The 15,961-nt window shown below is 48.3% G+C and overlaps 1 long non-coding RNA gene across 1 annotated transcript; it reads right to left on the bottom strand.

Moving 5' to 3' along the window:
• Positions 1–2,189: 2,189 nt before the first annotated feature.
• On the bottom strand, positions 2,190–14,733 carry LOC105872326 (uncharacterized). Its single transcript, XR_001154526.3, has 3 exons — positions 14,550–14,733; positions 8,755–8,960; positions 2,190–3,037 (listed from the first exon to the last, which is right to left on the bottom strand). It is a non-coding gene; the product is annotated as an uncharacterized LOC105872326 (long non-coding RNA).
• Between the last annotated feature and the right edge of the window lie 1,228 nt (positions 14,734–15,961).

The following is a 15,961-nucleotide window of genomic DNA, read 5'->3' as shown; positions in this document are numbered from 1 at the left end:
TTGCTGTCACTGTCAAGACAGGCACACAAATTGTTTACCGGCTTATTCTGAGATTCTTGGTCAACTCTGAGAAAACTATAAAGATGAGAAAAATTAGGTATTGAGGTCAAAAGAGAAAAAAAGAATAAGGGTTATGCCATGTACATTTTATTAAATTGAGTTTAGAACAAATTGTGCATTTTCCCAATAAATGATCATTATTGAATAGGTAATTTGGTACAATGTTTCCCTTTTGCTAAGGGAAATAAGTAGTAGTGGGTCTCAGATAACACAAAAAAGGAGAAATCTTTTCGCAGAGGGGAACAGGGTGCATTTCACTGCCAAGAGTCAGACCCCATAATCCCCCAGTTAATAGAACCATGGATGGCACAAAAAGACAAAGGGGCAGCACTCTGCCCTATTAAATGTGCTTCTGCGTTCACCTGGAAACTCTTTGTTGATAACTAAATGTGTAGCAACCATAGTTAAATTTCAGAAAATTACAATTAGACATCTTTGAATAACGAAGAAGGGGGGGTAGGAACCAAAAGCTATTAAGTGGCTCTTTTAAAGTCGTGGCTAGGTGCCATTTCAAAACAAACGCGTCCACGCTGTCCCAGCTGAAGTAGATCGAATCCTCTAGCCTCTTCAGGAGCTGTACTTGTTATATAAAATAGTAATTTTGTTTAGGGTTTTTTAAGTGTGATTTTTTTAAATTTATTTTATTTATTTATTTATTTTTTAATCTGTTGCCCAGGCTAGAGTGCCGTGGTGTCAGCCTAGCTTACACCAACCTCAAACTCCTGGGCTCAAGTGATCCTCCTGCCTCAGCCTCCCGAGTAGCTGGGACTACAGGCATGCACCACCATGCCCGGCTAATTTTTTCTATATATTTTTAGTTGGCCAATCAATTTCTTTCAATTTTAGTAGAGACGGGGTCTCGCTTTGCTCAGGCTGGTTCTGAACTCCTGACCTTGAGCGATCCTCCCGCCTCGGCCTCCCAGAGTGCTGGGATTACAGGTGTGAGCCACCGCGCCCGGCCTGGTGTGATGTCTTTAAAAATTTTTTTGCAAACAATATTTTCAATGCAATCACTTCTGACCAGGGCAGCGAGGGAAGCCAAGGCCGGTTAACAGATCGACCATAGCGAACGCAGTGGGGTCCTTGGCGAGGCTCGGGGAGCGCGTGGCTTCGCTGGGGCTGCGGGCTGCTCTGCGGGCTCTCGGCGTGTGCGTGCGCGCCGGCACCTGGGCTGCGGGCGGGCGGGAGCAGGGCCGAGGCGGGGCCTGCGGGCAGAGCGCAGCTGCAGGGCGGAATTCCCCGGCAGAGCAGCGGCACCGCTTTGAAAACAAACGCGCCAGTGGAACAGGAGGGTTTCTGAAGCAGCAGGCGAACACAGGGCTTCACTGGTTTTGAATTAACTCTTTGTGCTCATTTTTCATGCATCCTTCAAGAGAACGTCTCCGCATTTTGCAGAGAGGTGACGCAAATAATCCTTGACATGCGTTCGGGGACGAGGGGCAAACATCGGAGCACTGCGCCCCTGCACCTGCTTCTGTCCCCGCGCCGGCCTCGCTGCGGTGCAGGCTCGCTGTTTGGCTTCATGTTCAGTGTTTTCAAAAAGAGGGCTTAGCTTTTCCCTGGCAGGAGAGACTGTGCTCATTCTGCAGGTTAGAGTGAGAGGTGGCATTTTCCTCTCTCCTTTCCTGGTTGTCCCCTCTTTCTGCCTCTGTTCTCCTCCCTTGGCCTCCCGTCGCCCCTCCCGACGCGCTGGGAATGGCCTTGCTTCTCTCTTGCTACTAATTTAAAGCCTCTTCTCTTTCTTGTGGAAAATACCTGCTAACACTGTTTTCTCTGAGGGAGACTATGTATGTATCCATTAAAATTGCCTTTCGCCCACGAATGCCATAAACAATTAAATGCGCAGCGTGGCAGCCTGCGGAGACCTTTCTGGCCACTTACGGGAAGTTTCCTAATCCCCTTCTGCAGCAGCGAGGCCCAGGCGCCCGGCCCATTCATCTGCGGTCGCTTCTCAAGCGCTTTGATCTCAGGGCTTCATTACAGCTCATTTCAGCATTAAGATGATCCGAATTCATGAGCTCTTCCCTTCCCAGTAAGAGCCGTTCGCGGCCGCCTCAGGAGCGGCCGCAGCTCGCAGGAAACTGGCTCCAACCACACCGAAAGAATAATGGGCTGGCTTCAAACACAAGTGAAAAACGGGGTTTTTATTAGCCAAATGAACCTTTGAATAAAATGCTTCGTTAAACAGAGTCTCGTTTTCAGGGCACTGTTAAATCCACCAATTGCCGCTCAGAGATGGGTAAGTGTGACGAGTTCACTTTTTTCAGGTGGAAATCCTGCGGCCAGAAGACGCTGGCCACCTGCTGCGTCCAAGGCAGGGCTGGAGTTGACTTGGGGCTTATTTGGCTTCACAGATCTTGAAAACCATCGTTGCTTTTATACGTCTTTCCTGTTTGATTAGTCTGGAGTGGAGTGTGCCACTCCTAAAAAAAAACAAAACAAAAAACAAACAAAAAAAACACCCAGTCTCTTATTTTCATTTCCTTAAAAAAAAAGAAATTTAATGCGGATCCAGATAGTGACGATACAACTTCTAAGACCATCAAGCAAACAGGGAAACACATCACTGGGACATGGCAGAGCCAGCACAGAGCCAGGGGTCGGGAGACAGGCACACAGTAAGGTGGCAGAAGCCACCAGCTAATCCATTGACAGCCTTCACTAAAAGTCCATCTGGCTCTGCAGTAAACTGGGGAAGCACAGACAAGACACTATGAAAGTCTCAGTTCCCGTGGGAGAAAGTTTCATCCTGGAACAACGGCAAATGCTGTGCACCAAAGTGGTACCTCGGTGAACACCATGGCAAATTTTCATTTAGCACTTGGTAGGGTTGTTCGACAACATTGCACAGATAAAGGGGAAGAAAGCCAAGTGTGGTGGCGCACGTCTGTGTCCCAGCTGCTCCGGAGGCTGAGGTGGGAGGATCGCCTGAGCCCAGGATAAAGTTCCGTCTGAGCAGCATAGCAAGACCTCAGCTCTAAAATACACACATAAAGACACAATGTTACAGTTCAGTTTTATATATGAATAAAAAAAAAAAAAAGACACAATGAATAGGGGAAGAAAGAGTAAGTGGTGCTCCTGTAAGGCACTCCTGCTGTTGCTCTATTTATTGGCTCGTTTTCTGCCCCACTCCCACCCTTCTCAACCCTTCCCGCAACTCAGGCCCCGCCCTCCGCACGCCCCATCCGCAGACGCTTCACGCAGGTGGCTGTGCGGAAAGGTGCCCGAGCCACACACCAGCAGACCAGGTCTCCTCCTTGGGCAGAGGGGCAGGGCGGCAGGAGGACGGGTGCCAGGCTGCCTGCCTACCGGAGCCGCCGTCAGCACCCCCTGCCCAGCAACTCTGCTGGGACCCAGCGCTGAGCCTGTTTCCAGGGACCGCTGGTCCCCACGCGTCGCCTCCGCCCGTCACACCTCGAGGGGCTAACCTGAAAACCACGGGAAGATCTGAGCCCCTCCCTGAGCCTTTGCATTAAGACTGCTGATTACATCTTAGATTTCCTCACCACGTAAAGAAATGAAGGGTCTGCTAATGTGAGTGGCTTTTTTTCCATCGGCCCAGCCGATGTTTTTGATTTTGCTGTTCTGCGTCGCCAGGCGCGACGCACGGCACCCTGCGGCCAGGCCCGGGAAGGAGCGTGACCGGCCCGCGTTTTGTCCGTTGTTGCAGGTGAGGCAGTGACAGCCGTTCCTGCTCAGACGGGGCCACACCTCCCTGGAGTCGGGGCTCACCTCCTGCCACGTGCACGGACGCAGCCGGCCAGCCGAGACCGACCTCCCTTTGTCCGGCTGCAAGCAGAGATGCAAATAGTTTCCCTTTTTTCAACTGGGCTAAAAGAAAGAATTTCAAGCCATTTGTGTATCTTTCATGACAAATCACTAGAACAAATTTTTATTTCTCATTCCCTCTGTGTAAGTCTTACAACGAGATGGCTTTCTGGAACATTTTCTAGCTAAATTCATGTCCCTGAAGTCCTTGGAGGGCAGATGTCTTAGAGTTGTTGCTGGTACCAAATATTAAACCAATACCACGGGGCACAAGCAGGTGTATTTCATCCTGAATACAAAGTCAGTGTTAATAATCTAGCTTCTTAATGGTCACTCCAAGGCCTAATGCTTTGGTTTGATTCCATATAGTTTATATTTAGGAAAAATTACCAGCATTCTTCTATTTTTGCTATAAAGGCCTGGTAATTCGTCACATAAACTGGCCATATTGGACTGAGAAGGGCTTAGGAGTGGTGGGACCAACATACCCGGGTCTTTATAACTCATGGCGTTGCAGGTAGAAGTTAGAAGGACCTTTTTTCTTTTCAAGTTGCTTCTGGTTCAGCCACACGTACAGAGATCACCACGGTTTGCCGGGTATGTCCCTCTGCCTGACCTTTGCAGGCCGCACGTCCTGGGCCCTCTGGAGCCGAGGCCGCCGGACGCGGACGAGTCGCGGCCAGTGCCGCGTACGCGAGCCCACGCCGAGAAGGCGAGACTGGAGGCTCCAGAGCGAGGCTGCCTCGCTTGCCGTCCAGGCCTCCCGACTCTTAAAAAGGACAAGTCAGCCATTGTGGCTCTCTAATCCTTCGCGTCCTCATCTGCAGAGTGAGGGTGTGACAGCACAACCTCAGAGGGCCGCCGTGAGGCCACGTGTGTGAACAGGGTCGGCCTAATGCAGAGTGAGCACCCAATAAAGACATTATTATTATTATTATTATTATTATTATTATTATTATTACTAGTACTGAGATAGGGACTGGCAGGCCTTACTCAGTGAAGAGTCGTAAGCCTCGAGCCAAGGTCTCTGATAAAACAGGAGACAGTGGAGAAACTGGCCCAAGCAGTCGGAGCCCGGGCAGCAATGGAAAGCCGCCGCAGGCTGCCCTCTCTGCTCATTACACGCTGGTTTCAACGCGTCCCTTAGCATGCTAAGGGCAACTCCCACCAGTGCCATTATGGTTGACACATGTCCCGACAGCACCTGGAAAGTGTCCTGTATGGTTTAAATTGGAGGGGACCCCCATCCCCGTCCCCAGAGACTGTCTACCCTTCTCCCAAGAAGCTCGCAGCCCCCCTTTGTCTCGCACGCAGCCGAGAGAGGACGGGGACACAGGCAGCAGCTCACAGACGCCGCTCCGTCTACGCGGCGGCCGCTGCTCTTTTTCCTTCTGTCTCAATAAACTCACTTTCGCCTTGCTCTGTCGGATTCTTCTTGAATTCTTTCTCACACGAAGCAAAGAACCTCTTTGGCCTTCGACGGACCTCAGTTTGGGGTCCGCCTTCCCGTGTTGGTACTGCCGGCGAGGAAACTGAGGACTGGCTCATTCGCGAGCCTTCCTCCATAAGAAGGCCACACAGCTAGAGACAGAGCTGGGACGACAGCCACGGCCGTGTTTCCCTAGCTTTTGAACCCATTCCTTAGGGAGAGCTATGTCTCTCCAGATAGAAGTGTGAATTTCCTCTGAGCATTGTTGTTATTCAGTTTAGTCTGTTTTCTGAGAATATACATATTTTAAAGCAGGATTAGCTTGCAGAAGCAGCCAAACGGAGAGGTGGTTGGAAGATTCATCCTAATACTGACTCACATATAAATTGTAATGCAGCTGAATGCATCAAAGAATAAAGTCTCTGTTAGCTGGGTACCAAGCAGTTCCGGCAAGATACTTTTCCTGAGGGGGACTCAGGTCTATGCAACTTCGATCGTCCTAAAATACTGTGCCGTTTGCAATTGAGTGAGCAGTCAGATTTGCAAACAAACACGCCTGCGATGCTAAATCCGTCATCCTGGCGGTGCTCATAAAAAGGGTCCAGATTTATTTTCTACTTGGTGTTTGTTCTGTTCATTAATTATATTCATATCTGCTTCTTTGAAGTTATTGGGACTATTGGGAAATGTAAAAGAAAGCTGTATCGATTTCAGTCTTATTACCATCCTGTCTTTATTTCCTTCGTCTATGAACTCCCAGGCATGCTGAGGGGTGCGTGGTGCTGCGTGTGGCGTGTCGGGCGCGGGGCAGGGCACTATCAGCAGAGCCCAGGCGGCCCAGATCTGCAGTCTCTTTGGTGAGAGGCTCTAGATTTAGAGTGTCTGGATTGTATTCTGCTAAAATCTCCATGGCCTTTCCTTTCAAAATCAATTTCAGTTGTCAAAAGGGGGTGGGGAATGTGAGTCACTTTGAAATCATATAGCTTATTATTATCATCATTTTTTTAAAGCTTATTACTATAATTTTTCTCCCAAGGGAGCTGAGTTGATTTATAACCCCACCCTCCTTATCTCAACATGTGGCTGAGTTCAGAAGGGAATTAAAATTGGGGGATTTTTTTCCCTCCAGGGAAAACTGATAGAACATATCCCAACCTCATTTTCAAGTTCAGCAGGAACTTTTTAGCCCCTTGAATTTCGTTTTAAAATGCACACACAGCAACAAAGTTCGTGCCTCTCCACGAATTCACATATTTGCCCTGGTACCTTACCGACAAGGTCTGCCTGGGAACAGTCTTCGCAGCAGCGGAGCGTAGGCTCTGCGTACACACTCACGTGCTCTGCCGTCGTGAACCGCAGCAGGGCTCCTATCTGATTTGTTTGCTGTTGTATCCCAAGCACCTAGAGCAACGCCTGGTTCTTAGAAGGTGCTCAATAAATATTTGGGAAATGAGTGAATGAATGGGGAAAATATCAAAGAGTTCTAGCAAAGAGCCCAGGGCTCTGAGGTCAGAACACACAGACGTGGGTTGAAATTACTACCTGTGACTCATAAGCTCGGTGATCTTGCTTAGCCTGCTCAGCTGCAGCATCCTCATCTGTAAAATGGGCAGAAGGATAGCGCCTGCTGTTTCCGGTTGAGTGAGGGCCTGCATGGAGAAGGCTTAGTGGACTTTTGAGAATGTGAATTCCCAATATGTGGTTCATATTCTTATTCTTGTGAATCGTCCAGGTCTGGGGTTGAAGGGCCCCTTGAGTCCAAACATTAGGGGTTCACGTCTTCCAAAACTGTGCTTCACATTAACACCTAGGAAGTGACCCTCACTTAGTAAAGGAAAAGTCCCCCGTCTTAGCCAGCATTTCAGCAGCGGTGGGAGCAGCCTCCTCTGCATCCCTGGCCCAGGTTTTATAAGGGACTAGGGGCTGTGTCATGTCATCCCAGGCGCAGTGCAGAGAGAGGCAGAAACTGTGCAGCTTGGATGACTGATGGCCTGAGATTATTATTCTTTGGTTTCCAGGACACAGGGCTCCTATTATTTACAGAGTGCTTTCATTTATTTTTTCACTGTTGAAAGCTCATGCCAGTACGGTTGTCGGAAACCTCATGGCAGCACGTGTAGGAGACGACCACATTCCGTTCTCGGTTCCCTGAAACAGGGCGCTACTGTTGCAGAAAGGAAGTCCCACGGGCAACTGTGCCCCTGTGGCTCAAGCGTAGTCGGCGGGACTGCCTTGTGCAAAGGAGGCTTTGAAAAGCTTTTGCTGGAACGGGGGAGCCGCCTCCCCAGCCGGCGAGTCTGCCCCCCGGCCAGGGGCCTGCTTCTCGCCAGTGCCAAGAGCTGTATGCCACGAGGAGACAGGTCTCTCCTTTAGCTCCCTCTCCGTGAGTCGCGAGAAGCATCCTTTCCCTCCCTCTCAGGCCCTGCAGGAGCAGACTGCGCAAGTGAGACGCGGCGTGGCACAAACCGAAGGAAGGCAAACCAGGGCGGCACGCAGGCGCCGGGAGCGGCAGCACGGGCCGCGGAGGGCTGGAGGCTCAGTCTGACGGGCTCGGGAGCCGCAAGACCAATTGCCTACCACGGGCGAAGTGGGTCTCATAAACGGGTGAGAGGACAGACATAAGGCCAAAATACCTAGGTACGGGTAGGGGCTGGAGTGAGCCTCAAAGCGAATGTCTTGCCCAAAGGAGTCAGGCTCTACTCAATTCCAACTGATCGTTATGTGTGGGGTTCAAGCCCAGTGTGGCTGGATCTTTTGATTTTGAGAGAAGCCAATGATCTATTGTTTTTTTCTGTGAAATCTCTAAAATTGTAAACACTTGTAAGATATTTTTTATTTTTTAAGTGGTGTGCAGACCAAAAAAACCCCATATCTCTGGGCCTTCAGATCTCTCTGATATAAACATTCACCCTGCAATTATTTGCTGAGTACCTACCATGTTCCTGAACTGTGTCAGGAGTCAGCAGATATTAAAATGCAAAAGACCCGGGTCTTGTTTCCGAACACTTTGCTCAGCGAAGGGGAGACAGAGAAGCAGAACCTGAAGCAGTCGGTGCTGGCTTGGAGCTGACGGGCACAGATCTGGGGCCAGTAAAGGGGAATCTGTTTCTGGGACAGGTCTGAAAGCACGAGCAGGGTTTCGTCTGCTGGAGAGGTGGGCGGAAGGACGTCTGGGAGAGGGCAAACAGCACTGCCAAGGCACGCAGGGAGGGTGCTGCACAGCACATTTGGAAAGCCAGGAGTGCGCTTCCGAGGCCGGCGTGCGGGGCGTGCGGGGGCAGGGAAGCTGGCTCGCCCCCTCCCCCCAGGCACCCTGTGTTTTCTAGATCCTTGTTCTAACTGGTGTCGCCTGCCTTTGCCGTGCTTCAGGTTGATGCACGAATGGCAGAATACGCTTCCCGTTTACCTCCACCCCTCACTGTGGAGGGGACAGCCAAGGACCAAGGCCACGGCACCGAAAGGACTCCTGGGGAACCCGACGCGGACGTACTTACCCCTGTCCACGGCCAGCCCACGCCTGCAGCCCTTCTGCCTCCACTCCCGCTGCGGCTCTCGTGCCATTGTAACTGTCTCCACTCAGCTGCGCCAGTGCCCGTCCGTGCCCGGCATCTGCTCCGATTGATCTGCTGAGCGGCGGCGGTACCGACTCCACCAGCAGCTAACTTCTAGCGCCGAGTAACTGGTGATCTCCCACACGTTTCTGTAAACACACATCTGCCCAGTTCACATGCATGTCCTTAGCAATCTGTGAATATGATTCGACTTTACTGGTCCTATCTAGGAAGGTGTTTGTTTTTTGTTTTTAAAAGGCTTGCCCTGATCCCCCTACCCTGAGTTGTGCAGGTCGCCAGCCCCTTATCCTGATGGAAATAGACACGCGCTGCCTTTCGCGCACCAGCTGTAACCACGGCGGAGCGTAGGGCGCCATTACGCTTCTGACTCTGGCGCTGGGACTCAATCCCAGCTCCGAACCTGACCTGTTGTGGTCATTTTACCTTCCTGTCTGTTTACCAAGCAAAACTTCTCAGAGTTCTTGAAAAGATTAAATGAGCTAATATAAACAAAACACATAGTACCTGACACACAGAAGTATATGAGCATTAGCTATTATTAGTAGTAATATTTTTAATGGCCCCAAGTTGATAAAGGAGAATAGTTTTTTAAAAAATGTATATCTTCAACTAACCCATATCCTTTTCCAGCTCTGTATTTGAAATGTGCAGTTTTTGCAGAGAGATGAAGTAGATCAGATAATAAAGGTTAAAAAGTATTACTTTAGCAGGCACACATTTGTGGATGTGAAATATTTTTTCCTCTTTGTATTAACTGCTATGTGTCATTCTAGAATTTATGCTCAAATTGGCTAGCATAGGCTTCCTCTCTAGACTGGAGTAATAATAATCTCATTTGCCCCAACTCCAAAGCCCTTTGAAGTTAAACACTGAGAGAAAGAATGGTGGGGCCACTCAGCAGAGATTAGATCTTGTTTTAAACATTAGCTGCTCTGAGAATAATTTCCTTAATTAATATTCACAAGATATCATACACTTGAGACTATATTTTCATGTAACCTACTTGCATGTAATTGTTCGCCGAGGCTCTTCATTTGTGTCTTCCTTTTGTGTCAGTATTCAACAAAATCATTTCCATCTAAAAGCAGTGCTGAAGGGGGTGGAGGCCGTGGGTCTCCCCTTCTGCATAAAAGCGAGCACACATGGGCTTTCATCTCATTGCTAAAGTTAATATTGTTTTGTGCTGGTTCCTATTCTTTACTCAATGCACGTGCTTCCCAGACCCCTCGCCGTACAGCCTCGAGCCCGGAACGTGTTCAGGTGCTGCCCTCTGGCCAGGCTCACGTCACATGGCAAAGCACCGCTCAAAGCCCCCAGAGCTTCCACCAGCCAAAGCGTCTGAAAGCCCCAAGGAGCCTCATTTGCCATTGGTAACATTGTCCGAGGTGATCATCTGGGTCAGGCAATCAAAGACCCTCAGTGTCAGGGACTTTAGGTTATTCAAGATTCAGCTTGGGCCGGGTGTGGTGGCTCACGCCTGTAATCCTAGCACTGTGGGAGGCTGAGGCCAGCGGATCATTTTGAGCTCAGGAGTTCAAGACCAGCCTGAGCAAGAGTGAGACCCCCATCTCTACTAAAAAGATAAAAAAATAAAAATAGAAAGAAATTAGCTGGACAACTAAAATACATACACATATATAATTAGCCACTCATGGTGGCACATGCCTGTAGTCCCAGCTACTCAGAAAACTGAGGCAGGAGTATTGTTTGAGCCCAGGAGTTTGAGGTTGCTGTGAGCGAGGCTGACACCACAGCACTCTAGCCGGGCAACAGAGTGAGACTCTGCCTCAAAAAAAAAAAAAAAAGGAGAGCTTGCCCAAAGATCAGCCGAAGGAGCTAAAATGACTTGGAAAGAAATCTTTCTGCGTCATTTTAAAGCCTTGTCAGTTTTGCATATTTCTCTGAGTACATTGAAAAATTAAAAGGCTTTGTTTTAAACACATTTTTTAAAAAAGTTAAAATAAATTTGCTAATTGCTTAAGGTTTCTTCGTCCATTTTCTTCTGCTATAAATGAAATGCCACAGACTGAGTAAATTATAAAGAACAGAAGCTTATCTGTCTCATGGGTCTGGAGGCTGGGAAGTCCAAGAGTGTGGTGCCGGCTTCTGGCGAGGGGTGTCCCGTGGTAGAAAACAGAAAGGCAAGTGAGCGCACGAGAGGGAGAACGCGGCTAAGCTCTTCCTTTTATGAGGAGCCCAGTCCTGTGATAGCAGCACTAATTCATACACGAGGGCAGAGCCCTCACGATCTAATCCCCTCTTAAAGGTCCCAACTCTCAATACTGCCATGATGGCGATTAAATTTCAACATGAGTTTTGGAGGGGATGTTCAAACCACAGCAATATCCAGCCAGTGACTTTTCTGTTTAAGACATTTGCAAGAAAATGTGTCTTATAGAGAAACAACAGCCTCTCACCCTTCCAATACAACAGAGTGAAATTCTTTTTGCTTGTTTGTTTTGTTTTTGTAATTCTTTGTTGAGTGCAATTTTTAAAATACTTGACAATTCTACCATCAAACAATCAACAATGGTTGAGCTAACTCTTAGGACAAATTACATTTCCTATTACAAAGCTGCAAAATACTTGAATACTATTTATGTTCATGATATATATGCTATTGTATATGTTGAATATAGTATACATGATATGTGTGTATATATGTACACACATGTATCTATTTATCCATGCATATACTTTTTCCCCATAGATTTAGCAACTGCAAGACTAAATTTATCTAATGATAGATTATAAAGTCTTGCCATGGGAGGTTAAAATATAGTTTTAAGATTTTTCGCTTGTTTTACAATTTCTTGATTGCTATGTATACCTGAGGGATAATATCTGTTAATAATTCTCTCATTGGAATCATTATCCACCCAGGAATTTTCCTGCATGATGGACATGATCTAAGAACTATTTCTGTACCTAGCTGAAGTCCATCACTGTCCAAGTCAGTATCATGCTCTGGCAAATAATCCAAGCTAGTGTCGGAGAGAACAAAGCCACTCAGCCGAAGAAGGGCTGTCCCACCACTTTCCTGTCCTATCTTGCCCCTCTATCACCCAGCTGGGGTCTGTACCAGAGGTGGGGAGGGAGGAACAGAAGCCTGCCACACCCCTCCCTCCAGGGCAGGCAGCCTGGACTACAGGCCTCAGCAAGAAGGAAGGGGAGGGGAGGTATGGTCTTCAGTTGAAAACTGAAGAGTTGACTATTGTCTTAGAACAAATTCTCTCGACTGATTTGAGACTCTGGGACAGTTGGTTTTCTAAGAGTGAGCAGAAAAGCCATGGGGTCTGCTGAGTTTTTATCAAGTGGCAGGGGAATAAATTTTAAAGTAGACAAGATTAAAGGAGGCAGAAATTTTGAAGGAGACAAATTTAAAGGAGAGACAAGAACAAAGTTAAGTTTGGGTCCTCTACCATGGACCCAATGGATCACGTGTCCAATGTATTAGTGAGATTTATTTCCATAAAACCAAGAGAATTGAATTTGAAGTTCAGTGAAGAACAGGAAGGCAAATGGACATCACAGAGAAAGTCCTTGCTCTAAAATTTCAGAACATGAATTTGCTTACCAAGGAAGATTGTGGTACCTTTTCATTTGTTTTCAAGATAAAACTTTACTGATAAAATTTTCTTTTCTTTTCTTTTTATCTATAATTTCCTTTTTAAGCAAGATTAAAAGGTTAAAAAAGAGTGTATTTAAGAAAAACTTAAAGTAAAAAGTAAAACAAGTAGAATGAAGATTTGCCATAATCTGGGAAGATGGGATATAAGTGAAGTTTGGAAAATACTGTTCTGAAAAGGTCTTGAGGAAAAGTCAGAAAATAAAATGTTATGGAACCACATTATAAGTGGCCGTTTGCAGGAAATCTGTAGAATCATCCTTAGCTAAATTTTTCTCATGTTGGTCCAGCATAATCCATATATTTGTGCCATTTTTCCAAATGATAGTTCAAATTAGTTGGCTCTAAAACAGGCTCAAAATAAAAGCAGTAAGCAGCAATGTACAACTCAAAAAAAAAAAGGTCAAAGTCTTAAAACATAAAAAGAGGAAAGTGAAAGAACAAAAGGAAGGAAGGAAAGAAAAGGAAAGAAATGAAAGAGTCCCACTCAATAAAATACAGTTTGTGAGCACTCTGGGTCCTCAATTTTACTTTGATAGTTCTGTTAGCTCAGAAGACACTTCGATTTGCACTCTCAGTTTAAAATATTAATTAAGCTCTTCCAGACTCCATAATTCTGGGCCTCTAATACACAGGCATTATTCAGTTTTCCCTGTTATATATTAGAATGTGCAGACACTATGATTTTATTTAGCTAATTTCAAGATTAAAGATTTCCTTAATTGTAGTCTTCCGTTAGCTCTTTGTAGTTGCTAAAACTGCATGCTTGATTGCTCAAGGGAAAACTTGTACTATTTGAATCCCTGTTAAAAGTGAAGTAAACCATGGGCTTCCGCTTCCAAGAAGGTGGAATAGATACCCTTCTCCCAGTTCTTCCCACGAAGTACAACCACAAACCCTGGACATACACATTATGTAAAACATGAGGCGCGCCGACAGGTGGAGACAGGAACACAGCCCAGCGGAAGAGTTCAGTGCCCGAACCACGTGCGGTGCGTTTCCTGCCGCACGCAGCCTACGCTTGGAGCCGAAGGGGTCAGCCACCGGCAACACCGGGGCACAGACCCCAAAGCCCAACGAGAGTTGGCACTCTCTAGCCGGGAGGCGAGGGACGGGGCAGCAGAGCCAAACAGAAGCACGGAAATGTCCTGGCTCCAGCCCGCCCGCCGCGGCAAAGGCCCTGCCGGGGCTCCGGCACAGTTCTGGGCGCCGCGCGTGGGCGCGCCGCCCGCGCCCCGCAGTGCGAGGGCCGCCCTCCTCGCCGCTGCCGCACGGAGGCAGTGCTCGCTCTCCCGCTGCCAGGGCGCCGTGCCGGGAGCCCACGGCGAGCTCGCAGGGCCAGAGGCCCCGGGTCTCGGTTTCCATCAGAAACCACTCACTGCGCCGAGACGCAGGAAGACCTCACGCGGAATTGGCGAAGACGACGACGCCAGCCCTGAGGCGCGGGGATGCGGACGGTCATGTGCTAAGGCCGCCACCATTAAGACGCCTCCAGGGGGGTGACAGACAAGCTTGAAGCAGATAAAAAGAGAGAGTCTCGGCAAAGAAACAGAAAACATACGAAAGAAACAAACGGAAACTCAGAACCGGGAAGTGCAACAGCCGAGAACAGCAGCTGCGGCAAACAGCCCCCGCGGGCCGGAACCCGCGAACCGCGAACCCGAGAACCCGAGAACCCGCAACCCGCGAACCCGCGAACCCGAGAACCCGCAACCCGCGAACCCGAGAACCCGCGACCCGAGAACCCGCGAACCCGAGAACCCGCGAACCCGAGAACCCGCGAACCGAGAACCCGCGAACCCACGAACCCGAGAACCCGCGAACCCGAGAACCCGCGAACCGAGAACCCGCGAACCCACGAACCCGAGAACCCGCGACCCGAGAACCCGAGAACCCGCGAACCGAGAACCCGCGAACCCGAGAACCCACGAACCCGTGAACCGAGAACCCGTGAACCGCGAACCCGCGAACCCGTGAACCGAGAACCCGTGAACCGCGAACCTGAGAACCCGCGAACCGCGAACCCGTGAACCGAGAACCCGCGACCCGCGCACAGGCGTCCCCGCCGAGCCATGGAGGGAAAACAGACCTGAGAAAAAGGGCGGCGTGTCGAGGCCCTGCAGTCCTGTAGGTAAAGACCCGCCATTCCTGTCACTACCGTGGGAAGGAGAGGAGGAGGGCGGGCCGAAGGCCTCCCGAACTCGGCGAAAGGTGCGATCCGCCGCTCGGGCAGCTGAGCGAACTCCGGGCGGACCCGAGGGATCTGCACGGAGACTCGCAGCGGCCACACTTCCGTCCGCGAAGCGAGAAGGCGGAGCCCGAAGCGAGAAGGCGGAGCCCGTGGAAACCGGGCGCCGGGGAGAAGGGAGGGGGCGCAGAGCCTCGCTGCGAGGAAGGAAGGGAGAGCCTGTCACCGGCGGACTCGCCACGGCGGGCGTCCTGCCGGAAGTTCTCTAAACAGAAGAAACAAAGGATGGAACGGAATCTGGGGACATCAGGCAGGAAGAAAAACAAAGGTACACGGAGATATAGGTACTACAATAAAATGTTTTTTCTCCTCTCGAGGCTTCTAAATTATGTTTGACAGTTGAATCAAACAGGATAACACTCTGATGTGGTTCTAAATGCATGTAAATGAAATATTCAAGATAGAAATCTATTATTATAAATGAGAGAGAGTAAAGGAACATAAAAGCAGTTGATGTTTTATACTTCACTCGAACTGGTGACACCCCCAGTAGAATGTGAACAGTTATGTATATACAATGAAATGCCCAGTGCAAACAACTCTGTTAAAAGAATGAAACGACAAACTAGAGACAGGGATAATTTATATTTGCAAACTACAAAATATTAGTATCTAGAATATATAATGAACTCTCAAAACAACATCAAGAATCAAACAATCGAACGAGAAAATGGTCAAAAGGCATGAAGAGGTATTTCACCAAGGAGAAGATACATATACTTCAAAGGTAAGTAAGCACATAAAAATGCTCAACACCGTTCGCCATGAGAGAAATGCAAATTAAGACCACAATGAGGTATCGCTCTACACCTATCAGAATGGAGAAAATGAAAAATAGTGACAACACCAAATGCTGGAAATGATGTGGAGAAACTAGACCACTCACACTGCTGGCGGAAGTGTAAAATAGTACAGCCACTTTGGAAAATACTTTGGCAGTTTCTTAAAAAACTAAACCTGCAACTATCATGTGACCCAGCAATTGCACTTCTGGGCATTTATCCCAGAGAAATAAAAATGCATGTTCACATAAAAACCTATACATGAATGTTTATAGCAACATCTTTTGTAAAAGCCACAAATTATAAGTAACTCAGATATCCTTCCACAGATAAATGGTTTAATGAACGGTGGTACATCCATACCATGGAATACCACTCAGGAATAAAAAGGAACAAACTACTGATAGACACAACAACCTGGCTTAATCTCCAGGAAATTATGATGAGTAAAAAAAAAAGGCAATCCCCAAA

The sequence above is a fragment of the Microcebus murinus genome, chromosome 27 (assembly GCF_040939455.1).
Source record: "Microcebus murinus isolate Inina chromosome 27, M.murinus_Inina_mat1.0, whole genome shotgun sequence".
NCBI lineage: Eukaryota > Metazoa > Chordata > Mammalia > Primates > Cheirogaleidae > Microcebus > Microcebus murinus.
Note: the sequence above shows the minus strand (reverse complement) of the source record. Positions and strands in the feature narration are given on the sequence as shown.